This window comes from Humulus lupulus, chromosome 5, assembly GCF_963169125.1.
Source record: "Humulus lupulus chromosome 5, drHumLupu1.1, whole genome shotgun sequence".
Classification (NCBI taxonomy): Eukaryota; Viridiplantae; Streptophyta; class Magnoliopsida; order Rosales; family Cannabaceae; genus Humulus; species Humulus lupulus.
The window spans coordinates 70,225,640-70,233,250 of record NC_084797.1 but is presented as its reverse complement, the minus strand read 5'-3'; positions in this window follow the sequence as shown (position 1 = coordinate 70,233,250).

The window sequence follows — 7,611 nt, the reverse complement described above, 5'->3', positions numbered from 1 at the left end:
ATGGTGCCGGAAATTTGGAAATAAATTCCTAATTGCATAAATAGACCACTTTCTTAAGCCTAAAGAAAACTTTCATTACCGCTTTCTTATTTTCCTTATAAAATAAAAGTGTTAAATGTTATCTCCCGCATTATTAAAATTGTAAATAAAATAAAGTCTATTTTTAGTAAATTAAGAAACTCATAAGTTTTATTATCCAAAAGATTTTATTTCCTCAATTAACCAAAGAAACAATTTTAGTCTTATCTCAAACAAGAGTATCATCTTAAGATTTTTCAATAAAATGTAAACCACTTAAATCTTAACCCGAAATCTGTAGAAAGTTTTCTTATATTTGCTTTAAGAAAAAAAAAACACAAATTGACTTGTGAATTATGACTTAAAGTTTAAAAAAACAAAGCTGTCCAAAATATAATTTGATTTGACAACCTTTTCAGAAAAAACAAAAATCACAATCTATGGGGTATTTCTTAGTCAACTCTTGCAGGACTTTTAATTAATATAAAAGGAGTCCAAATATTTAAAACCATCTAAAAATGTTGATTTTAAACTTGTCAAAATGTTGCTCAAACATGCACTCTTCAAGCTGTTAGTTTTCACTCCAGCTTGCACATCAATCACAAAAAGCTTATAATTTGACCTAGACATAACGTTTTTTGGTGTTTCAAAATGCTAAAATCAAGTAATATTCCTAAATAATGATATAATAAAAGTCTCATTTTAAAATTTTACCAATAACCTAGTGTTTGGCCCGTTGGAATCCACTGTAACAAAACCATCTTGGCAGCAAACAGTTTTGAATATCTAAATTGGAAAATTTATAACTAAAAAAGTATAGTAAATTTTTAAAAACTGTTTCATGGGATTAATATTAAATATGTCCAGAAAATTCAGTAAGAATTTCAGCCAAAAATAATAATTTTTACTTACTCAACTAACTCTTCAAATTTTTAAGGTCGAAACTGCCAAACGCTAATCCATCTTGCACTAGATTCCTAAAATGCTCATATCATGAGTTATATAAAACGTTTTCCAGTGGTTCAAAATGTTAAAATCATGTACTCTTTCCAAATAGCGCATTACAAAAACTCTCATTTAAAAATTAGGTCGTTTAGACATGATCTTGGCAACAAATATGCATCAACCAATCCTATGCAACTTTGGATTACAATCTACCAAACACCACATAAACCACATGCATGCATCATTAGCCTACTAAATAACCTTATTACAACCCAAATAACTAATTTAACTCACAAAACAACAATCAAATTCAGATTTTCTAAAGCCATTAAAATTTTATGGTAAGAATCAAGATTTTTACCTCTTAATGTTCAAGCCTTTGGGGTGATTGAGCTCTTAGGGTTTCAGATCACTTCTCAACACTTCACACACTTAAATCCCTTCCCATAAACACTAAGAATCAGATTATATAGCTAGAAAAAAAAAAGGAGAGGGATTCTTAAAAAGAGTTTGCTCTAGGATTTACCTCTTTCAATAGTGTCTCTCTAAGCTTGCATGCATGTAGATGATGGTGCTCACACTTGCGTCAACCACACCTAGGTTTGAGATGATGGATGTGGTGAGTGTTAAACCAACATGCATAGAGTTTTGAGAACCCTTAAAGATTTGATCATCATAGGAAGAAGAAGTAAAAGAAAGATGGTAAGAAGAAACAAGAGAACTCTCCTTTTTTCTTAACTTTGGTTCAAGCTTTTTGTGAAACCTTCAGTGGAACTTCTTCAACTTTTAAGGGGCTGAGATGAATGATGTTTCATGAAGTAGAAAACAATTATTCAAACTAGCCATGAAGAAGAGAAAAAGAGATGGAGAAAAAAATGACATAGTTAGAGCATTTTTACCTTAGGATTTGTAGAGTTTTTTTTTCTTCAATTGTGCTCTAAACTTCAAGAGAGAGAAGGGAACTTTGAGAGAGATGAGTGTGTGCTAAAAAAATTAGATGGAGTAAGAGAGACGGAGGGGTATGGTTGGGGCTTGGATGGTGAGATTGAGTGTTGAAATTAGATTAGTTTTCTTTTCCATAAAAAAAATGATAACATGGGAAAATAATGATGGCTATTTTCATGAAATTCTATTGGGCAAGATTTCTCACTCAAGCACTCTACATAACCAGCCACGCATGCCTTAAAGTGCCCTTAATTTAAATTTTATTAATCCTCAAATATGCTTAAACATAAGGTGAAAAAGGCATTTAGCATAGTGTATAGTTTTGATTCATTTTTATTAGTGAGAAAATTTAATTTAAATAAAATGTGATATCACCAAACTTATCATATTTTATTATTATAATAACCTATAGATATTTTTTTTAAGATTATGCTCAAATTAGTTTTGCTATATTATTCCATCAAGAATATTTTATCTGAGATATTTTTACCCGATTAGGGTTTTTGACCCGGTCCACGACCAAAGGTCTCGATTTCTAAAAAATTGCACGTATAACAATATGGGTAGCATTCAAACATCATATGAACTTCTTCTAACATAAAATGTTCCCCTGAAATAATACATAATACATGAAATTAAAATACTTAAACTAGGGTTTACCTGATGCCCTAAATGCGGGGCGTTACAGATTTTGTGTACCAATCCACAATGACCCACAAAGAATCATGTTGTCGCACTGTTCTCGACAACCCAACCACGAAGTCCATGGTAATATCTTCCCACTTCAACTCTGGAATCCCTAAAGGTTGCAGCAACCCTGTTGGCCTTTGGTGTTCAGCCTTCACCTACAGACAGGTTAAGCACTTGGCTACATAATCCACCACATCCTTCTTCATTCCTAGCCACCAATACAAAGTCTTTAGATCTTGGTACATCTTCGTCGTACCCGGATGTAGAGAATAAGGAGTGGTATTAGACTCATCCAGAATCTCTCGCCTGATACCAAAATCCAACGGAACGCAAATCCGATTTTTATATCTCAAAAAATCTACATCTGAAATAGAAAAGTCTCTAGCCAGTCCAGCTAAGACATCCTCCCTGTGTATCCTCAACTGAGGATCCTCCTTATGCTCTTCTCTGATTCTCCCAAGGAGTGTGGACTGAAGAGTAATGTTGGCTGGCTGACCAACTACCAGTTCAATTCCCGCTCTTGTCATCTCTATAGCTAACTTTTCTGATATCTGTCTCCAACCGAACAACTTCCCTAGGCCCCTACGACTCAATGCGTCGGCCACCACATTGGCCATTCATGGATGGTACAAAATCTAACAATCATAGTCCTTCACCTATTCCAACCAACACCTTTGGCGCATATTCAAACCCTTTTGAGTGAAGAAATACTTCAAACTTTTATGGTCTGTGTGCATTTCACACTTCTCTCCATATAGGTAGTGCCTCCATACCTTCAGTACGAATACGAGTGCTTCCTATTCCAAATCATTAGTGGGATATCTTTGTTCATACTCCTTCAGCTATCTAAACGCATAGGCTATCACTGTAACGCCCTAAACTCCAGGGACCGTTACAGTGTGCCTTATAAACAGTGCTAAACTCGCTAATTGAGTGATTTGGCCAAAATCGTGTAACTAAGTATGATTAGCGGTTTAGGGATTAAAATTTTTGGTTAAGATGTAACGTTTCATTTGAACGTTTACTGTATACCTTGGGATCCCAAAAATATAATTTAAAGGTTTATTACAACAAAATATTTACAACCAGCCGATTTAAGCGGCAAAAAAGGGTTTATCCCTAGTTCCTCTCTCGACCATCGGCCGTGGAGGTCGAGCAGCCGCATATGTACACATCGCCACCTAAGCTCTCCAACTCAAGGATGGTTCAGCTTTCTTTTGCCTTTACCTGCACCACATAGCACCCGTGAGCCGAAGCCCAGCAAGAAAACTTAATATGCTCATGAACAGTAATAACATGTCATCAAATCATAAGGCACACGCCTAGCAAATATAGCCCTATTCAAGCAGGAAATTGAGTTCATGTAATGATGAATATAAAACATCAACCGATGATCATAATAATCATCCAAGGCTTTTATCCCCAAATAGAAGAGTGACAATGGTAATAGTCACTAAGGTGGGTTCCGTTCCCATTAGCCATGTGACGATAGGGTCACCGGGGCTTTGTAGATAAGTGATCATTTCACTAGCTTAAACAGGATAGGTATTTGATGAAACAGTGACCAACATAAGCCTATCGAGTGACCACAGGGTCACTAACAGGGGATTCCGCTCCCTTAGCCATGTGACAAAATAGTCACCTAGGCCTTTGGCCCTAGCTTTGAGTAACTAGTCTTACACTAGACAAGCGCTTATAATTTTCATCGACCTTCGGGTCGGCCCAGCATTAATGCTCCTAGAGTCATTCAACCCTGATATCGATTAGATCTAATCTTTTATCGGCTCTACATTCATGACGCTTATGCCATATCTGACTCTTATATCAAAAATGCACGACCAGTGTTCAACCCCTTGTGAACTTGACTAGTAAGTCACAACTTCACAGACGGATCTGACACCATTGCCGATTCTGAGTAGTAAGTCAGTGCCACACACAGGTAAGCAATGCTACCAGCCATATAACATATGTCAAATATCCAAGTACCGGGCATTCACCATGCTTACTTAACAATTGCTAGCATAATCAAGATCATGCATAAACACAGAGTCTCAAGCTCTGATTAATCTCATACTTAACATTCATGGCATGCCCTATCCACATGTTTCTCGTGCATCACATGCATCACATTTAAACACTCGACATGCCTCAATAATAACCATGCATGTCCTATACAGGGTGCAGTTTTCTTACCTTTGGTCCAAGCACAGGTTACCATAAACGAACCACAAGCACAATCCTTACTCCTAGCCTCTAGTGATAACCTAGTCACAACCATAAATGGTGATCCAATGAGTTCAAGTTCTAAAACAAATCCTGGAACCAAGACCTAGCCTCCGAGACATCCAATCCCACTAAAACAGGTAATAGGAATGATCCTGAGGTCTAAGGTTTGAGTTCCCAAGCTTAAAACAGCATTTCGGCCATAAATACCCACAAGAATCGCAGCCCCAACTCACTGAGCCACGGCCCCAAGCCAGAACAGAGGCATCAGGGACAAGCATTGTCGCGCCCTATACCCAGTGCCGCGGCCCCCAGAGCTCACACAACCTGCCACCTACTTCATCGAGCTTAGGTCGCGACCCAACCTTGGACCAGCCATTTTTCCCCGTTTTCAACCTTTAATAACCTTCCAAAAACATATCCAAACATCTCCAAACTCAAAAATCAAAGTTCCCAAACATCCCCGTGATCCAAAACCAATAAAACCCAAGTCTGAAATCAATCAAAAACTCATCAAAATACAAAATCCAATTCAAGCTTAAAAACTTTAAAAACTTAGAACTTAAAACTTGAATTACCTCCAATTGAGTTGTTTCCCAACTAAATCCTCTGGCTAATAAGCTTGTAATCTTTCCTAGGATCGCTATGCCTCGATCCTCGCTTGAATCCGAGTCCTAGAACTCAAATGGAACTTAGAGGGAGAAAGAATGTTATGAACGCTCTTTTTCTTTCTTAAAAGGTTACTTCAAGCATAAGTAGCTTCAAACAAATCCTAACGCTCGGGGTCCAGAAAACTTCCTCGGGGGTAAAATAGTCAAAACCTACAGAATTTCCCTCTGATCTTACTACCAAGCATAAATCCTATTGTGACTTTCCCACTAGCTTACCTCCTAAGATTGTCTCGTGCTGAATAACCCTAGCATAACCAAATAATAATAAGGCACCACACACATATCACATATATCCCAAATATGGCCGAAATGGCCAAAATATGAAAATCACCCAATTAATAAAAAATGGGTTCATATGCATATTTAATACACCTAAACATGCATATTATCATTTAATAACATAATAAAGAAATTATGGCTCTCCCGGCCTCCTAATCAAGGGCCTAAACCTTATTAGGAAATTTGGGGCATTACAACTATCCCCTCCTTACAGAAATTTCATCCTCGAAATTTATCTGAACCGCCCGGAATATCAAATCTGCACAACGTATCCCAGTTCCCAGGTCGCTCCCTCGACCTCACTGTTTCTGTAACATACCTTAACCCAAGTTATAATTTTGTTTCTTAGAACCTTATTCTTTCTGTTTCATATATGGACTGGCTATTCCTTACAGGATAACTTAGCCTCAATCTCCAGATTCTCATAACTCAACTCATGAGTTTTGTCAACCCACGTCCTCAGCATGGAAATACAAAATACACTGTTCACAACTGACAGTGCCAAAGATATGGTCGAACCAAAGTCAACCTGACCAGTTCTATCCAGGACTCAAACTATTATACTACTCTAGGGCTCAACTTGCCCTCAACTCCTCACCCCTTTCCATGGTGATACTTTGAAGGAAGATACAATCCTGTACTTGGAATTCCATGCTCCTGCTTTTCTATTCAGTAAAACTTTTCCATTTATTTTGAGAAGTGAACATCTAAGCTCTAACCTCAAAAATCTCAATGGTCCCCTGAACCATCTCATGATCCAAAGACAACATCTCACCCATCTCATTCTAATGAATGGGTGACAAACATGCTCCACTATACCTTATTTCATAAGGTACCTTTCCAACACTGGATAACTCTCTCTCTCTCCCTATCTGATTTACCATCAGTTTGAGGATAATGAACTGTACTGAATTCCAACTATATACCCATCACCTTCCTTAAACCCTCCAAGACCTGGAGATAGCAATAGAGTCTTCATCTGATAAAATAGACCTTGAATTCTCAAGAAGGCACACTATCTCTCTCACATAGAGATCTGAAAACTGATCATTGTGTTATTCATCCTTACTGACAGAAGTGGCTCACTTTAAACACTAGCCAACAATGACCCAAATCAAATCACGCTGACCCACTATCTTGGGCAGCCCCACCGCGAACCCATCACGATGTTTCCTTATTTTCACTACGGAAAACTCAAAGGCTACAATGGTCTTACTGATTTCTGATACACTGTCTTGACCTGCTACCAGGTTAAGAACTTTACCACGCATTCCATTATGGCCCTCTCCATCCCAGGCCATCACTATAAAACCTTCAAACTCTGGAACACTTACATGATGCCTAAATGAAGAGAACAAACGAGCAGCATGAGATTCATCCAAAATCTCCCAATTAATTCCATTGTCCATTGAATTCCAAATCTGATCCTTATACCTCAATAAACTCATACCTGACACTGTACAACTCTTAGCTAATCCAACTAAGACTTTCCACTCAATCTTTTCTATCTGTGGTTCACTTAATTGTCTTTCCTTTTGATTTTCTCTGAGACAGTAATCTCAAGCATAAAACTAGCCATCTGGCCCACCAGAAACTTTACTCTAGTTCTGGTCAGATCCTTTAACCAACATGTTGCATAGGCATTCACTTTTCTCTGCCGCTGAGGTGTCATAACAATCTCCAAACTGATTTTGATCTGCAAGAAGACCCATAACTCTTTCTCAAGGCACATATAATATCCTTACTACCCAAGGAAACTCTTGCCTACCGAGGCGTTCCTTGACCTTGGCAAATCTCCGCAGAGAAAACATCACGATACCATCGTCCAAGACGATCACAA